Below are 19,230 nucleotides of genomic sequence, written 5' to 3'. Positions count from 1 at the left end.
TCTCAAAAACAAACCAATGAACAAAATGCTCAAGCATTTAGAAATCAACAAGCTTCTATTCAAAATCTGGAACAAGAAGTGAGTAACCTAGCAAGGTTAATAGGTGAAAGAAAACCGGGAAGTCTACCTAGTGATACAAATGCTAACCCCCGGAATGAAACAGCTAAAGCCATTACCACAAGAAGTGGTACAACACTTAAACCACCTGAAATACCTGTAACTTCTGATGAAGCTATTCCTACTCCACAAGAACCACAACCTGATCAAGATAAGGAAAAAGAACCAGTAGTTGAAAAGGTTAATGAAGATAACACAGCTAAGGATAAACCTTATGTTAAACCATACCAACCACCACTTCCTTACCCGAGTAAAATGAAGAAAGAGAAACTTGAAGCCGAGCAATCCAATTTTTTGGATATGTTTAAACAGATAAATGTAAATCTTCCTTTCATTGATGTGATTTCAGGAATGCCTAGATATGCTAAATTCTTGAAAGATCTAATATCAAATAGAAAGAAAATGGAAGAGCTCTCGGCCGTTACTATGAACGCTAATTGTTCAGCAGTGCTGTTGAATAAGATACCAGAAAAACTATCTGATCCAGGAAGTTTCACAATTCCATGTTTTCTGGGTAGTCTTAGTTCAATAGAAGCATTGGCAGACTTAGGTGCTAGTATAAATTTAATGCCGTTTTCACTATACGCTAAACTAGACCTTGGAGAATTGAAACCAACCAGAATAAGCATACAACTAGCCGATCGATCAATAAAATATCCTAGAGGGATAATGGAGAACATGCTAGTTAAAGTTGGTACTTTAGTATTTTCAGTAGATTTTGTTGTTCTGGACATGGAAGAAGATTCTCAAGTTCCTCTCATATTAGGAAGACCATTCTTAAACACGGCTAAAGCAATGATCGACGTGTTCGGTAAGAAACTGACCCTAAGTATAGAGGATGAGAGTGTTACCTTTTCAGTTGATAGAGCAATGCAACAACCACAATCTACAGATGATACATGTTATTATATTCAAACTATAGATGCACATGCAGAATTATTAGAAGAATTTCCAGAATTACAAGGAACAGGAGAATGTTCTTTAGGAGAAGGTAATGAATCAATTGATGAAGCTGAAATGTTAGCTACACTTATAGCTAATGGATATGAACCAAGAACAGAAGAAATCTAAATGCTAAAAAAAGAAGACAGATATCGATATAAATCATCGATAGAAGAACCACCGAAATTAGAGTTAAAGCCACTTCCAAACCATTTGGAATACGCTTATTTACATGATGAATCTGAATTACCTGTAATAATATCGTCTTCTCTTACTGAAAATGAGAAATCACAACTCATTTCTGTGTTGAAATCTCATAAACCAGCCATTGCATGGAAGATTCATGATATTAAAGGAATAAGTCCTTCGTATTGCACACATAAAATCCTTATGGAAGAAGGTCATAAAACGTATGTGCAACGCCAACGAAGACTAAATCTTAATATGCAAGATGTAGTTAAGAAAGAGATTATTAAACTGCTAGATGCAGGTCTAATTTATCCAATCTCTGATAGTCCATGGGTAAGCCCAGTTCAATGCGTGCCTAAGAAAGGTGGCATGACTGTCATTACAAATGAGAAAAATGAGCTTATTCCTACTAAAACCGTAACAGGATGGCGTGTGTGTATTGATTATAGAAAATTAAATGACGCCACCAGAAAAGATCACTTTCCCTTACCTTTCATAGATCAAATGTTGGAAAGATTAGCCGGAAATAGTTACTATTGTTTTCTAGATGGATTTTTCGGATATTTTCAAATTCCAATAGCACCCGAAGATCAAGAGAAAACCACATTCACGTGCCCTTATGGTACTTTTGCTTACAAACGCATGCCATTTGGACTTTGCAACGCCCCTGCAACCTTTCAAAGGTGTATGCTGGCGATTTTTCACGACATGATAGAAGAATGCATGGAAGTTTTCATGGATGACTTTTCAGTCTTCAGTGATACATTTAAATCATGACTAGTTAATCTAGAGTGAATGCTAATTAGATGCGAAAAATCAAATCTAGTACTTAATTGGGAGAAATGCCATTTCATGGTTAAAGAAGGCATCGTTCTTGGACATAAAATTTCAAAAGAAGGAATTGAAGTGGATAGAGCTAAAGTAGATGTAATTGCTAAACTTCCACATCCCACCAATGTTAGAGGAGTTAGGAGTTTTCTAGGGCATGCCGGTTTTTACCGACGTTTCATAAAAGATTTTTCTAAAATTGCCACTCCTATGAATAAACTCCTAGAAAAGGATGCTCCATTCATCTTTTCAGATGAGTGTATCAAATCTTTTAATATTCTTAAAGAAAATCTCACTAATGCGCCGATCATGATAACACCAAATTGGAATCTACCATTTGAACTAATGTGCGATGCAAGTGATTTTGCAATGGGAGCCGTTTTAGGACAAAGGATTGAAAAACGATTTCAACCTATATATTATGCTAGTAAGACGTTACAAGGAGCACAAACGAACTATACAACTACTGAAAAAGAACTCCTTGCTATTGTCTTTGCTTTTGACAAATTTCGATCATATCTCGTTCTAGCAAAAACGGTGGTCTATACCGACCATTCTGCTCTTAGATACCTATTTTCAAAACAAGATGCTAAACCAAGATTAATCCGTTGGATCTTACTCTTACAAGAGTTTGATATTGAAATCCGAGATAAAAAAGGAGCAGAAAATCTCGCCGCTGATCATCTTTCTCGTCTTGAAAATCCCGAATTAGAAGTTCTAAATGAATCGGCCATACAAGACAACTTTCCTGATGAATATCTATTGAAGATAGATTATAAAGAAATCCCATGGTTTGCAGACTATGCAAACTACTTAGTTTGTGGATTCCTTGAAAAAGGATTATCGTACCAAAAACGAAAGAAATTCTTCAGTGATATAAAACACTATTTCTGGGAAGATCCACATTTGTTTAAAAGTTGTCCAAATGGAATAATACGCCGATGTGTATTTGAAGATGAAGCTAGTAAAATATTAAACCATTGTCACACAAGACCAACAGGAGGGCATTATGGGCCTCAACTAACAGCAAGAAAAGTTTATGATGCTGGATTCTATTGGCCTACAATTTACAAAGACGCACACCTTCTTTGCAAATCCTGTGATGCTTGTCAAAGGGCCGGAAAAATAAGTCAACATGATGAAATGCCACAAAATGTCATCCAAGTATGTGAAGTATTTGACATTTGGGGTATTGACTTTATGGGTCCATTTCTAAAATCTCATAATAATCTATATATACTCGTAGCCATTGATTATGTATCTAAATGGGCGGAAGCACAAGCTCTCCCAACTAACGATGCACGAGTTGTAGTCAACTTTTTAAAACGTCTTTTTGCAAGGTTTGGAACACCGAAAGCTTTGATAAGTGATCGGGGTACTCATTTCTGTAATAATCAACTTGAGAAAGTTCTTAAAAGATATGGAGTAACTCATAAAATCTCCACCGCATATCATCCACAAACAAGTGGACAAGTTGAAAATACCAACCGAGCTTTAAAACGTATTCTAGAGAAAACCGTAGGATCAAATCCAAAGGAATGGTCCATTAAACTGGAGGATGCGCTGGAACCACACCTTTTAGACTTGTTTATGGAAAAGCATGTCATCTTCCAGTAGAAATTGAACACAAAGCATTTTGGGCTTTGAAAACATGTAATCTTGATTTACATGAAGCTGGACGTCTACGATTAAGTCAACTAAATGAATTAGAAGAATTAAGACATGAAGCATACGAAAATTCGTTAATCTATAAAGAAAGAACGAAGAAATGGCATGATAAAAGAATCAGAAGTTCAAAAGAATTTAAAGAAGGAGACAGAGTTCTTCTTTTCAATTCACGATTCAAGCTATTTCCTGGAAAATTGAAATCAAGATGGTCTGGACCATTCATAGTCAAAAGAGTTTTCCCATACAGAACGATAGAATTAATAAATTCAAATGGGATTGAATTTAAAGTTAATGGTCACAAAGTTAAACATTACATACATGGTCCGATGGAAGTCGACAACGAAGTTAATCACAATTTCGACACCACAGCTAACTAAGTGTGGGGAGAATCAAGTCTTTAAAGGATAATATGTATTTCTGTTAGAGTTAGATTGTCTGTTTTTGTGTAGTTCTCGAAAATGGAACTCGAATGGTCTTTCCCTAGCAGACCCTAAAGAACTAGTCTTCTTCCCCCATTCTGAATTTTTATTTTTTTTTAGGTTTTTACAAAATGAAGACTGTCTGTGAACTAAACCATGGTCTAATGCTACACGCTTTGATCACTAAACGTAATAATGACATACTACCGAGTGAATTAGTATCAGTAATCAGAGAAAGAATGGACGGAGTTAGAAAAGAATCCAGATGCGAAGATAATAAGTTACAATTTGGTAAAGGAAAATCAAAATTCGCAGCGAAAAGAAGAGCACGACATCTAGAAAGATGTCACAAATGCGGAAAATGGTCACATGGAGGTAAATGTTCAAATAATCAAACCTATTCAAACACCGAATTTGTTACTTTATGCAGAGACGGACCGTTCATATGTTTAGAAGAAAAGACACTGAATGCTCGAGGTTACGCCTATGTAGCCATGGAAAACCAATTAAACCGACTATCTTATGAATGGGATAGATCATATAACTAAGAAATCTATTTCACAGGTATGTCTGTACAGTTTTTATTTTTAGTTTTATTTTTAACCTTTTGATAATAAACGCTAATTTGTTCGCTAAAAAGTATTAAATTGGTATTGAATAAAATTAGGTTTGGCGACCGAAATTATTGATATCATTCAAAAATTTATTACATCACTGCGAAATTTAACGTTTATTCTTAAGGTATAAATATCTTTAATCAATCAACCCAAAATATTTCAAAAATTCGTCATGAGTTAAATTAGGTCTTGGAACAGAAATTACTTTACCGAAAAGAGGGGCGCATATTTTTGATAATATTTGATTGATTAAAGTGGGATAAAAAGCCAAAAAGATTTTTAATTTTATTTTTACCATGTTTTTAAAATTAATATTTAAATCTTAAATTAATATTGTAAACTTTGTAAAAACAATATTTTTAAAAATTGTAAATATTTGAATTTTTAAATTAAGTTTGGTGTGAATTTTTAATTTTTAAAATATGAATTTTTAATTTTATGCATTTCAAATTTTAAGTTTGGTGTGAATTTTTAATATTAATTTTGAATTTTATATTTAAGTTGTGTGAATTTAAAAACAAAAATTTACTTTATCTCATTAAGTTAAACCGAATTTGAACCGAAATTGCTTTACCCGAGGGAGGGACGAGAACTTTTATTATCATTATTTTTAATCTTATTAAATTAAAGTATGCCAAAAACATTAAAAAAAAAAAACCCAAAAATCTTTACTTATAAAAACCGCGCTTTGATTTGACAAATTTTAAAATTTTGTCGAGGGACAGACTAGGACAACGATCCGAAACACCCTCGCTCCTAAAGGAAAACAAAATTTTTAAAATTTAATTAATTATAAGTTTTATAAAATATAAGGTTTTATAAAAAAAAAAGCTGAAAACACTGTACCCGGACCCCCATGCGATCGCATGGGTTTTACACTTCAACTCCATGCGATCGCATGGAGCTGAAATCCAGGCCTGATACATACAGCAGCGTGTTCTGTCTTCCTCACCACAACACACACACATTCACGAAACTCACCCAAAAATTCACCAATTTTCGCCATTTTTCCACCGTAATTCGTCATTTTTCTTGCTCTAATCATGCCTAGATTCTCATTCTTCAGCAAATTGGTAAAAATTACACCCCTAAACTCTATAAATTCCTAGTTTTTGTGATAATTACCAATTTTTTTTACCTAATGCAATTTTGTTAATTTTTAGTGTAATTAGTGTTAAATTGTTAGTATTTTATGCATGTATAACCTAGATTGATGCTATTTAACATGATTTAAAGCCAAAAACTTCAAAATTTTTAGAAATCTAGTGTTTGTGTTCTTGAGCAATTTGGGGCTTTTTGATATAAACAGGTTATGGCCGATTTTTGTCATGAATTATTTCTAAATTGAGTAGTGTAATATGTTTAGATAGTTAAATGATCCAAACAATGATTCTAAACATGATTTTTGGAGATTAAAGTGGACTTTTTAAGTCCAAAATTCATGAACTTGATTTATTTGATATATTTGCCATTTGAGACTTGTTAAATTATTAGTAATGAATATTTTGACATGTTATTTGAGTTAAATGCTTATGAATTTTGTATACATTTTCATATGTGCTTATTTGAAAAATGTAGAATTGTGAAAAATTGTAAAAATGTGTATAAGTTTAATTTTGATTTAACATGTTATAGTGATTGTTTTAAGTTGTTATTTTGCTAACACTAATGCATATTTGGATGCACAAATTTTGTGTTTAATGTATTTTACAGAGAGCCGACACTGGAGGTTCAGGAGCATCATCATCTAGACGACCAGCACCAGCACCAGAACCAGAACCAGAAATGCAACACGAACAAGAACCGCAACAGGAACAACAACAGCCTGATCAGAACATACCTTATTATGATCCGGTACAGTTTGTTGATGAATTCATAGTATTCCCAATAAGGCCGCCAGTAGAATTCCCAACGATTCCTGAGCACACTCTACATCCTAATCTGAGATTTGATAGAAGATGGAGAGATTACGAGACATATCAAAGGAACAAATTCAAATTGGTAACAAAAAATGTAGAGGTGCCAAGGGTAATTGATTGGGCCCCTTTGGAAACGGTCCATCTAGCAGACCGTGTTAGACAGCTTTTAGTTCAAAGGTATGACAGTTCTTCTTTTACAGATTGGGAACGTCTTTTCACCATTCGTAGACCTGTATATAAGGAATGGTGTGTTGAGTTGATGAGTACTGTATCACTTGATACAAATATAGTTAGAATAGATGATAGAAGATTTCTTAGGTTTATCCTTGGCGGTAGGATGTACAGAATGTCCATGCTGGACATGGCCAGGGCCTTACAGATATATACTCCTGGTGAGTTGCTATTACCCGATTGTACAAACTTGATTCATTATGGTGAACAGGTAGATAGTAACTTTGACGCTGACGCCATTTGGAGGCGTATGTCACATTTTGATGTTTTTACACGAGCAGGAGGACACTCCTATACACATATTGACAGAGCCGAGCTTCGTATTATTCATAGATTTTTGGCTAACTCGATTACACAAAGAGGTCATAATAAATAAAAAATTACCTTATATGATTTATTCTACCTAAAGTGTATTCGGGATCCTAGAAGCTTTGTCAATATCCCTTACTGTGTTGCTTTTTATTTATCTAAAATGGTAGAGCAATTGCAGGACGGGAGTATAATAGGAGGAGGTATTTTTGTTACTCTCATTGGAGAGTATTTAGGTGTTGATAGGAACCAAGGGGGTCCATTACAGATTTGTAGAGAACAGGTTGAGCCCTTAGGATTGAAAGTTTATGTGGGTGCTAAGGTATTGAAAAGTAGACGTAACCAGGCAGTACCCTATGAGGGATCTCATCCTCAGGTAGAGAGAGGCTCAGACGAGGAAATGGAGGAGGCGGAAGACATTAGGGATGTCTTTCGAGATGCTATTCTTGACGTCCACGTTCGTATAGATGAGGAAGCAATGACGAACGCGGCCAGACATAGTATATATGAGCAGTGGAACTCCGAGCGAGTATACGAGGATTATAGGCGACGCCAACACGATAGCTGGTTAGTTCATCAGCACCAAATCATGAGCCAGCTATCATATCAGGTACCAAATAACTATGTACCTACTCGACCTGCTCATTTTCCGCCACATAGCCCTGATATCCGACCACCCTTTAACCGGTATGACTATAACCAAGCCTATCAGAACACCTATAACCAACAATGGAACCCACCCGATGAGATGAACTGGAACCCCTATCCAGACTGATTTAGTTCCATTTGGTTATTTTTATGATTTTTATGTTTTTATCTTTTGACTTTTTCATGTTTAAACTTATGTTATTGTATATATTTGTGTAATTTTTATTATTTTATTATTATTGTGTACTAATATTTCATATTTAGAATTTGAAAGTGGGATATTAAGTCCCATTTCAAATTGCCATGCATGATTATATTTGTATGTATGTATATTGTCGATTGTACAAAACAGGGTAAAACAACGCATTTTCAAAGACTGGCATTAAGTTCAGCAAAAGCAACTAATTTTGACGACAAGATGCAAAATATATGTGAAATAACAACAAGACGGAATGAACAAATGATGTGCACCATTTATCATTCAGCAAACAAAACGCCAATATATTTGGAAACTTTGGTAAAAATTTAATCATTTTCACACAAATCACCCTCAATAATTTAAATTATTACTGATTTCTTACAAATGAGGGCATTGCAAGATCTTAAGTGTGGGAAGGGGTTAAATTCTTTCGGATTTTAAAATTTTTATCTTAAACACTTGGTTACCATTAAAAATACTAGTAAAGCAGTAGTTGTATTAGAATCTAGTGCTCTCTGATAATAAAGAACAGCCCTAGTCTTATATACTGACTACCCATGTCTAGTAAAATTTTTCAAAATTTTTAATTAAATGAACTCAAAATCATGTTTATACACATTTATGAACGATAAAACTAGGTTTTAACACCGAAATTATTGTTACCTCGGAAAGGACATAAATTGAGAAACAAACCAAAATGTTAAAATTCATTTAAAATGGAATAGAGGACGATAAAAAGGAAAATAAAAGCCAAGTGTGGGAAAATTTACCAAGTTATCTTAAACATATGTCACATATATCTGTAACAAATAACTGAAAATACTTTTGCTTTGGACTAAACTAAACCATTTTACCCGATGAAAGAAAAGAAGAGATGGATCTACACGATGAATCAATTCCATCATTAAAAGGAAGTAAAGTCTTCCGAAAAAGACACGCGCTTCTTGATTTAGGTCAAGAAGTTGTCATCCAGACCAGCTGTAGATTGACGAAAAATCTAGAAAAGTCACCTCTAAAATCAGCAGGAAATCCACGGACCTCAGCATCAAACAGGGTCGCCAAGTGGTCAGATTTATCCTAACCATGAGAAGGATTTATCTCGTACAATGGGGGGGCACCGTGCAAATTAGCTTGATAAGACTAATGAATCAGATCTCCAGAAAGGATAATCTCCTTAAAAGATCAAAAATCAGCTTTTAAGACTGATATTACTCAATCCTTGAGATTGACTTTAAAGATTGAGAATTACAAACTCATGGAATTCGATGATATCTAAACTCGAGCTTGAACGAGAAAATATTTTGATCAAATTAAAACCGATTTGTTTTCTGAAAACCCATTTTCAATGCGTTCATTACCATTGAACGTAAAATCCTAGGAATTCACCTGGAATTCATTAGGTCACCTGAACCAAATCGGGTGTCAACTGTAAGAACGGTGGTTGCATAGTGGTCAAAGACAGGACCTTGTGCCAGACCGAAAAATCATAAGGGTGAGCTTTACTATTGCTCCTACCAAGGATAGTAATTGCATCCGACACGTTATAGACCATAATTAAAAGCATGTCAGGGGACATTGCCTTAACAGTTGCTTGTTCAACGCTTTCCTTTACAACCGGACGGTAGTTTATCGAAAGGTAATATACGGGACAAGTAAACTGGACGTGTTGCTTTTCAAATACAAGGTTAGCAAGTGGGTGACACAAAACCGCAAGTTTTGAGCTAAAATTTTCAAATCTGAAACCCACCAAACCCACAAAAATATTTTGCAAACACCGGTGAAGGGTTATTCCGGAAAACTTATCTAGGGTAAAAGCTAGATTGAATTTTCAAAAGATTAAATATTTTCATAAAGATCCAATTTCCTTAAGGATCTACATTTTCATAGTCATGTGGGACTGTAAACCGCCTTTCAAATGTGCACTTTGCTTTGAAAACCGAAAGTAAATCGGCTATTTGATTGCAAGTGTCGTTGACCTAAACCCGAGGCAACTGTGGATGACACACCCACCTTTAACCATGGATCTATCGTTACTATCATTGTTTATACCGCCGTATAGAAATCACTGATGTACAAAGTGTGAAGAATAAAGAAGTGATTCTAGTATTTCAAGACGATATTGCTTGAGGACAAGCAACGCTCAAGTGTGGGAATATTTGATAATGCTAAAATCGAACATATATTTCATAGCATTATTCCTCAAGAAAGACAAGCTTTTAGTTGCAATTGTTCTATTTACAAGTGATATTCGTTTAAATAATAAAAGGTGAAGACAAAAGACAGATTCGACGAATTGAAGACGCAAACGACCAAAAAGCTCAAAAGTACAAAATACAATCAAAGAGGTTCCAATTATTGATAAGAAACGTCTCGAAATTACAAGAGTACAAGATTCAAAACGCAAAGTACAAGATATTAAATTATACGCAAGGACGTTCGAAAATCCGGAACCGGGACATGAGTCAACTCTCAACGCTCGACGCAACGGACTAAAAATTACAAGTCAACTATGCACATAAATATAATATAATATTTAAATAATTCTTATAATTATTTAATATATTATATTATTTATAAAACCGTCGGCAGAAGAAAACAACCAAATATGAGCCTCCCCAGCTGGCCATGCGATCGCATGGCCTGGAAGGCATAAATCCATGCGATTGCATGAGCCTCAGTTCCAGCCCACATGCCTATAAAAATCGAGCTTTGGTGCACCACAAATCCATCTATCTTTCTCTTCTCTCCATATATACGTAAAATATATATATATATTTATAATTTATATTTTAATTTTAATTATAATTCTAATAATAAGGGTATGTTAGCGAATGTTGTAAGGGTGTAAGTCGAAATTCTGTCCGTGTAACGCTACACTATTTTTAATCATTGTAAGTTATGTTCAACCTTTTTACATTAATGTCTTGTAGCTAAGTTATAATTATGCTTATTTAATCCGAAGTAATCATGATGTTGGGCTAATTATTAAAATTGGGTAATTGGGCTTTGTACCATAATTGGGGTTTGGACAAAAGAACGACACTTGTGGAAATTAGACTATGAGCTATTAATGGGCTTTATATTTGTTTAACTAAATGATAGTTTGTTAATGTTAATATAAAGATTTACAATTGGGCGTCCCTATAAATTACCATATACACTCAATCGGACACGATGGGCGGGGTATTTATATGTACGAATAATCGTTCATTTAACCGGACACGGGAATGGATTAATAGCCACTAGAATAATTAAAACAGGGGTGAAATTATGTACAAGGACACTTGGTATAATTGATAACAAAATATTAAAACCTTGGGTTACACTCAGTCGACATCCTGGTGTAATTATTAAACAAAGTATTAAAATCTTGTTACAGTTTAAGTCCCCAATTAGTTGGAATATTTAACTTCGGGTATAAGAATAATTTGACGAGGACACTCGCACTTTATATTTATGACTGATGGACTGTTATGGACAAAAACCAGACGGACATATTAAATAATCCAGGACAAAGGACAATTAACCCATGGGCATAAAACTAAAATCAACACGTCAAACATCATGATTACGGAAGTTTAAATAAGCATAATTCTTTTATTTCATATTTAATTTCCTTTATTTTATATTTAATTGCACTTCTAATTATCGCATTTTTATTTATTGTTATTGTATTTAATTGCACCTTTAATTATCGCAAGTTTATTTTATCGCATTTTTATTAATCGCAATTTCATTATCGTTATTTACTTTATGCTTTAATTTAAGTCTTGTATTTATTTTTAATATTTTATATTTGGTTTTAACTGCGACTAAAGTTTTAAAATCGACAAACCGGTCATTAAACGGTAAAAACCCCCCTTTATAATAATAATATTACTTATATATATATATTTGTATTTTTATAAAAGTAAACTAATATAGCGTTAAGCTTTGTTTAAAAAGATTCCCTGTGGAACGAACCAGACTTACTAAAAACTACACTACTGTACGATTAGGTACACTGCCTATAAGTGTTGTAGCAAAGTTTAAGTATATCCATTCTATAAATAAATAAATATCTTGTGTAAAATTGTATCGTATTTAATAGTATTTTGTGTAAAAATATAAGCTATTTTATATACTACTCTGCTAAAACATCAGGTGGCGTCAGAGAAGCTCCGCGAGTTGCGGTATTCCAAGCAGCAAACCTCCGCGAGTCGCGGGGTTCCAGAATTCAACTCAGGTACAGTTTTTAATTCGACGTTTTTTTTTATGTTTTAAATAAAAATAAAATACTTAGATAAAACTTATATAAAAATAAAGAAACTTTATAAAACTTAAATATTTAACAAAATCTTAAAAATACTTATATTTTTGTTTTTCTTTTTATATTTTCAAATATTTAAAACGTATTTTTATAAAAACGAATTTTAATAAAAGTAAACTAAATTTTTTTATATATTATATTAGCGTTGCTTCCGGCTTTTAAGCTAGATATTTCCCCGGCAGCGGCGCCAAAAATAACTTGATGTGGTAGCGGAGTGTATATAAAATAGCTTTATATTTTAGCAGGAAAATACTATTAAATACGATACAATTTTACACAAGATATTTATTTATTTAGAGAATGAATATACTTAAACCTTGCTACAACACTTATAGGCATTGTACCTAATCGTACAGTAGTGTAGTTTTTAGTAAGTCCGGTTCGTTCCACAGGGAAAATCTTTAAACAAAGCTTAACGCTATATTAGTTTACTTTTATAAAAATAAAAATATATATATAAGTAATATTATTATTATAAAGGGGGGTTTTTACCGTTTAATGACCGGTTTGTCGATTTTAAAACTTTAGTCGCAGTTAAAACCAAATGTAAAATAATAAATAAATACAAGACTTAATTTAAAGCGTAAAGTAAATAACGATAATGAAATTGCGAATAATAAAAGTGCGATAAAATTAAACTTGCGATATTAAAAAGTACGATAATTAAAAGTGCAATTAAATACAATAATAATAAAAATGCGATAATTAGAAGTGCAATTAAATATAAAATAAAGGAAATTAAATATGAAATAAAAGAATTATGCTTATTTAAACTTCCGTAATCCTGATGTTTGACGTGTTGATTTTAGTTTTATGCCCATGGGTTAATTGTCCTTTGTCCTGGATTATTTAATATGTCCGTCTGGTTTTTGTCCATAACAGTCCATCAGTCATAAATATAAAGTGCGAGTGTCCTCGTCAAATTATCCTTATACCCGAAGTTAAATATTCCAACTAATTGGGGACTTAAACTGTAACAAGATTTTAATACTTTGTTTAATAATTACACCAGGATGTCGACTGAGTGTAACCCAAGGTTTTAATATTTTGTAATCAATTATGCCAAGTGTCCTTTTACATAATTTCACCCCTGTTTTAATTATTCTAGTGGCTATTAATCCATTCTCGTGTCCGGTTAAATGAACAATTATTCGTACATATATATACCCCGCCCATCGTGTCCGATCGAGTGTATATGGTAATTTATAGGAACACCCAATTGTAAATCTTTATATTAACATTAACAAACTATCATTTAGTTAAATAAATATAAAGCCCATTAATAGCCCATAGTCTAATTTCCACAAGTGTCGTTCTTTTGTCCAAACCCCAATTATGGTACAAAGCCCAATTACCCAATTTTAGTAATTAGCCCAACATCATGATTACTTCGGATTAAATAAGCATAATAATAACTTAGCTACGAGACACTAAATTAAAAAGGTTGAACATAACTTACAATGATTAAAAATAGCGTAGCGTTACACGGACAGAATTTCGACTTACACCCTTACAACATTCGCTAACATACCCTTATTATTAGGATTAAAATTAAAATTAAAATTAAAATTAAAATATAAATATAAATATATACGATATAGATAGAGAGATGGATGGATATATCTTTTTTGTGATCAGAATTCGTTTGCTTTTATAGGGATTTTCAGAATTTGGGGCTCCGCGACTCGCGGCCCTTTTTGCCTTCAAACTCCGCGAGTCGCGGAGTTTGTAAATACAGCTCACCCAAGTTTGGAGCCTTTCTTGCCGACGGTTTATAATATATTATATAATATATAAATAATTATAAGAATTATTTAAATATTATATTATATTTATGTGCATAGTTGATTTGTAATTTTTAGTCCGTTGCGTCGAGCGTTGAGAGTTGACTCTGGTCCCGGTTCCGGATTTTCGAACGTCCTTGCGTACAATTTAATATCTTGTACTTTGCGTTTTGAATCTTGTACTCTTGTAATTTCGAGACGTTTCTTATTAATAATTGGAACCTCTTTGATTGTCTTTTGTACTTTTGAGCTTTTTGGTCGTTTGCGTCTTCAATTCGTCGAATCTGTCTTTTGTCTTCACCTTTTATTATTTAAACGAATATCACTTGTAAATAGAACAATTGCAACTAAAAGCTTGTCTTTCTTAAGGAATAATGCTATGAAATATATGTTCGTTTTTAGCATTATCAACCATATAAGCGTTTGCGGAAAATTGGTACCAACTACAGTTTGATCGATGTAAAAGAAAGTTTCTTTCCAGTTACCTGCATTCGACTTTGGGGTTTTTGTGAAATTTTGTCGGGCGAAGAAGGTGAACCAGGATTTGTGGTGATTGGCTAAGCGGTATAGATGACAGAAAACTTTAACCAGTGGTACCTTGTTGAGTGCGACGCACCACATCTCAAACAGTTCTATTTTACCTATGGCATACGGGTGTAGTTGCCCTAATCCCACCCTAAAGTGGTCTAGTACGCCTAGGAAGAAGTCAGAGGGGGGAACCCTAAAGTTGTCGTGCTTGAACGCATGTTCGTAGATGGCCACCTTCTTCTCCGGTGGCTCGTGAGCACGCTGATTAGACAGGGATGGCACCGGATTGTACTTTGCTAACGGTGGGTATTGTTTGACTAAGTAATCAATGTGTTTCTGCTCTATAACCGATCTAACACTATCTACATAGGTCTCGTTAGCCTTAGTCATTTTCTATAGAGTGGTTGGAGAATTACTAACCTTTCGACGGTGGCCGGAATATTTAGGATTTGATCGGAATTGAATATCGCAGCGTATTGGGGAAGCTTGGAGCAGAAAAATGGAAATGTGTGTGAATTGGGGCTATTTATAGTGACGATTTGGGGTCATGGGGTGGAATGCGTTGATCATGGCTGTACACATGTTACACGATCAACGGGTGGCATTTTAAGTGTGCGCGTGGATGTCAGTTGGGTATGGTTACCAATGAACGCGTGGCTGACACGCGCCTGCCAACTGCCACTTTATGTCTTGTCAGCCGAATGGTCTTCTGCGACAGTGACAGGCATTAAATGACCTCGAAACGCACGCGGAAGATTGAATGCTAGCCGTTTTCTTGTTTTTTCCGCTTAATAGTTTGATGTCATATGTCTTGCGCCATATAACATCAAACTGGGGGGACATAATGATACCGCAATCCGCACGCGCACCTGCAAATCTATGCGGGCACCCTCTAGGGTGCGTATGCTTGTGCTCAGGTGCGTTATGCAGTATGCGGATTCGTATCTAATGCCTTTGTTCCCGGAACAGCGATTACTTGGCTATCAAGTAAATATCTTTTTCATAATTACATCCGTGATTCGGGGGAGTTTGTTATGGAAAGGATTGCCATTATCTCGGATGGTTCTAGAATTAGGGTTTGCCTATATATACAAACCCTAACTATCATTCTAAACATCGTCACATTACGTAACTACAATCTGCCACACGCCTTATGTAATTAAGCATCATTCTTCGTCTCTTCAAGGTTAACAGGTTAGTTCTTCATTAAGCTAGCACCTACAACCTTATTTGGGGCCTTCTGATCAGCGATCGCTATCGAAGGTGGACTTAATCACTTGGCCACCCCGCCGACATCATCATGTCGGCCAGGGTTATTCACGGTAACCGGATCGGAGAGCCTTGTTCTAAGATCCTTAAACCCCACTAACGCATTGAGCATGCATGTTAAACCCAATGGTAAAAATATGCATGATCATATCCTAATTAGTGTTACGTTTGTGATTTCGCCGATACAATCATTTCTTTTCAATCATTGTCTGAAACTCTCAATTTATTAGGTAATCTCTTCCCGTTGATTCAATTTTATCAGCTTGTACTTGTTTTATTACATAATATAGGTTAATCAATTTTCTTATGCAAACGCTTTGGTTAGCTTATAAAACATTAATTTTTGTGTATGCTGTGGGAATTATTGAATTTCAAAGTCGTAATCATGCTCTTGTAATTTGGCTAAAATTTCACTGCTGTTCCGGTTGTCCAATTGCTCACGAGGCATCATCAACGTCCTCTAACATTGAATCTCTGCCCTCAGAATTAGAGAGGGGGAGTAGGTAGTTTCTGCTGTGTTGTTTTGTTAACGTACAGGTTGTGAGTTGATTTAATATCCTGCATTTTTTGTTTATGTTTTTTTTTTTACTTTACGTTGTTGTTTGCAGTTATCACTAGAGTCTTTGGCTCTTCCTCTGATGAATGTTTGCAGGTAACTGTTTCTAACGTAGGTATCCAGCATGGGCCGTTTACACGCCGACTGTTAGCTTGAACATGAAGGTACATAACCATGTTTTGTCTTTCACTTTGGTGCTGCATTAGTTACTTGCTGTGTTTGTCCGTATGTTTGCTCAGAAGTCTGTTTTGTTTAGTGGATTGTTGCATACTCAAATGAAATGTAGATGGGTGGCATACATATCTTTTATGTGAAAATACAGTAACTAATGTTTAGGTGCACGACAACATAATGCTATATATCAAATAATCGATAGAGCAACATATTTCACTGTTATTTGTTTCTATGCAATTCTTTTGTGTTATGGATGGTATTTTGTTTGACACAATTTCACTAATGAAGGACTTTCATTACCACTATGTTCTATGTCATGATTGGTGGACTGTACGTTCTATATGCAATTCTTTTGTGGTATGGATGGCACTATGTTAGACACAGTCACACTAAATGGTGATTTTAGGTGTTGTGATTTCTAAGCTTAATTCATGATTTTTTTTTATGTTTACAAGAGATAGAATAGAGTGCGTTTAGAAGCTATTATGTAAAGGTGAGGTTCCATCATTTCCTTTCATATGTGTACTCCATTGAGTTGATTCTAAGATCTTCACTGTTCACTGGTTTACTCACATTCATGAAATTTCGATAAAAAGGAGTTCTAGAAGCTTGACATGTAGAATTGTTGATGAAGGAATTAGAAGATACATATTAAACATTACGCAAATGTACCATAATCTCTAGACGATATTATTGTTATCTAAGTGCTTTTCAATGTACTTCTTGATTATCTTTTTTTTCAAACACGAAGCGAAGCTACTGCTTTCAAGAAACACATGAATATTGATAATCTGTAAATGCTTTAGGGAAGAGGTCCAACCCAACTTCACATGACCCGTAGTAAACAACTACTCGACCCATTCTCTCTTCTTTTTTTGTTTAAATTTTATTGTTCTATTTTTTGATTATATTTTGTTGTTGTTGTTGTTGTTGTATTGGGTTCATTGTTGGTTTTTAGGGTGGTATATTTGTGGTTGGTAATTGTATTGTTCAATTGTAGCACTGTTGAATATATACATACAAACATACTTGTGAGATGTAATAGGACTATAGGATATTAGGATCTGTTAGCTTCCAAGACTGAAAGATTATGCTTTTTAACTTGTTTAGTGCTTAGAGTTGTAATCTTTTGAACAATGATTAGATGGCTTAGTTTTTTTGCTGACTTTTTTTGGTTAATTGGTTCACCGTTTCATCACTATGCTTAAAGATGTTTATGTATTGAGATGGTTCATTCGAGGTCTTCTGATATTATACCCAACCAGTGCAAGTGTTTTTGGGGAAAAATTAGCCACTTTTTTAGTTCAAAAGTCCGTCTTTTGTAGTTAAATTATCATTTTGTTAGTTATGAACATAGGATCAAAATTCAAAGGCAGTCATGTTTTTTTCTTTCAAAACTAAGTATATTCAAAGGGTACTTTAGTGGTTGTTTACCTCCAAAAACTTATACAATTTGAAAAATATATAGGGTCGTATACGTAGTTAAAATTAATTGTGTCATACAGTTTGAAGGTGGACATGCATCTACATCACCGGGTATATGTTAGATACGCTTTCTTTTCTTGTTCAATTACTGAACGTCTAAACTTGAAGCATCACTTCCATATATATCGGAGTATTATCTTATGCCTTATGTTTATATGAGATAAGATGTTTGTTCTGTTTGTGGATCTTGTATTGAGTTAATTAGTTACTTGTCTCATCTCATATATAATATATATGACTCATGATTTTCAGTTCTTTTATTTCAGCGAGGGTGGTTTTTAAATGCTATAATGACCATTCCACAAAATTATCTAAATAGCCCTCCAACTATTAGATTTACATCAGAAGTTTGGCATCCGAATGGTGAGTATTTGCATTCTATGAGTTACTTTTTCAACTATGATTATTGGATTTTTCATTTCACTGAATGTCTTATGAAAATATATGATAATAGGCAGGGCCGGTCCTGAGAATATAGGGGCCATGCACGAGGCGAAAATAAAGGCCCTCCGTCTCTTCTACATTTACTTGCAGGATCAATTCCGAGAATTTAAGTGCGTAGAACGAGGTGAAAAAAGACTCCTTAAGCCCTAATGAAGAATATAACTTATTTGAAAAATGACAACTAACGTCAATAAACATAAAGATTATAGCATTAGACTTACATACCGCTTTCAGTTTCGGTTCAAGTTACAATTAAACCCTATTAATTATATGTAAATTATGGTAATTTTTGTATTAATTAATTATATGGAAATTTTTGTATTAATTAATTATATGGAAAATTTTGTATCAATATGCATCCATATATATACATGGTGGCTATCTAACAGAGAAATGTGGGCATTTTAACAGTTATGAAATACATAGTATATCTAGTGCACTATGCAATATAGATAAACACAGAGATATTACATGGTGGGAACTAAAAAGTAGGAGAACGAAATTTGAACTGTTAGAATATAATTCCATCCATGCCTTTTTAGGATTAAATTAAATATTTTTTTTTCTTTGTCCCACATCGGTGTCCTGGTAAACA

The 19,230-nt window shown here is 34.1% G+C and overlaps 1 long non-coding RNA gene across 1 annotated transcript; it reads left to right on the top strand.

The window, feature by feature from the left end:
- Window positions 1-16,439: 16,439 nt before the first annotated feature.
- LOC139856822 (uncharacterized) lies at window positions 16,440-18,934 on the top strand. The gene is made up of 3 exons (XR_011762192.1): window positions 16,440-16,696; window positions 18,458-18,554; window positions 18,646-18,934. It is a non-coding gene; the product is annotated as an uncharacterized lncRNA (long non-coding RNA).
- The last annotated feature ends 296 nt before the right edge of the window (window positions 18,935-19,230 follow it).

The sequence above is a fragment of the Rutidosis leptorrhynchoides genome, chromosome 7 (genome assembly GCF_046630445.1).
Source record: "Rutidosis leptorrhynchoides isolate AG116_Rl617_1_P2 chromosome 7, CSIRO_AGI_Rlap_v1, whole genome shotgun sequence".
Classification (NCBI taxonomy): domain Eukaryota; kingdom Viridiplantae; phylum Streptophyta; class Magnoliopsida; order Asterales; family Asteraceae; genus Rutidosis; species Rutidosis leptorrhynchoides.
The sequence above is the reverse complement of the archived record's forward strand: the minus strand, read 5'-3'. Positions and strand labels throughout refer to the sequence as shown.